This window comes from Carlito syrichta, unplaced genomic scaffold (assembly GCF_000164805.1).
Source record: "Carlito syrichta isolate Samal-C Ts95f unplaced genomic scaffold, Tarsius_syrichta-2.0.1 Scaffold104879, whole genome shotgun sequence".
In the NCBI taxonomy this organism is placed as follows: domain Eukaryota; kingdom Metazoa; phylum Chordata; class Mammalia; order Primates; family Tarsiidae; genus Carlito; species Carlito syrichta.
The window spans coordinates 1-1160 of record NW_007048975.1 but is presented as its reverse complement, the minus strand read 5'-3'; positions in this window follow the sequence as shown (position 1 = coordinate 1160).

The window sequence follows — 1160 nt, the reverse complement described above, 5'->3', positions numbered from 1 at the left end:
GTTAAAGGTTCAGTCCTACAAGATAGCCCCCACTTCAGAAATCATCCCAAATCCTGGTCCTTCTGACTTCCTGACTGATCTGCTATAAATTGGGGGTCCCCATGATTCTCCCTTCAGGTTTGCGGGAATGATTCACAGAACTCAGGAGAAACACTATTTATCTTTGCCAGTTTATAATTAAGAATACAATTTAGGAACTGTGAAGTGGAAGGGATGCACAGGTCATGGCGCTATGTGTGGAGGGTGAGAGCAGGATTCAGGATGTTTTTGAACCGTGCTTGGATTAATCGACTCCGAGGTCTATGTTTGCTCAGCACTTTCCCTAAGATGTGTTAATACGTTTCCTTCTTTTTGAAATCAAAGTTAAATTTTTTATTACTTGCAGCCAAATTCCTCCTAAAAGTAGCTTCTTATTAAGTAGAATGACATTCCCAGCTCCTATAATCACTTGACCCCATGTCACCGACTGCTATCATGCTAGCTACAAAGTAGCTTCAAATACCTTGCATGTGCATATTATACTTTCATTTGAGTTTTGCATTTGATTATAACATTACCTTAAAATTCAAAATGCAATAATGGCTTTGCATGCGAAGTCTTAAAAAATAATCTCATTAAAACACATATATTTTGTCATAAAATTATAGCAGATGTCTGAATTTATAGTACCTATTCGTTCTTTTTTTTTTTTTTTTTTCATTAATCAGTAGTTTTTATTATGGTTTTGTGGGGTACAGTTAAGGGTAGGTGTACAATGACGTTTCATTCAGGCACCCTGTAGATAAGAAGTGTTTTCCCATCCCCCGACAGATATTTGCTACTGTTAATCCCATCCCCCCCCCCCCCGTAGGTTCCCAGTACCATCCGTCATTTTCTCATAGTATTGCATTGGATGTTCAAGGTCCATTATATGAGTGAGAACATGTGATATTCGGATTTTTGTTTTTGTGAGAGGTCACTCAGTATTATAGACTCTAGTTCCATCCAGGTTGCAGCGAAATTCATGATTTTGTTCTTTTTTATGGCTGCGTAGTATTCCATCGTGTATATGTACCACATTTTTTTAATCCAGTCCTCTTTTGATGGGCAGCATGGTTGTTTCCAGGTTTCTTGCTATTGTGAACAATGCTGTGATAAACATACGTGTGCAGTATCTTTTT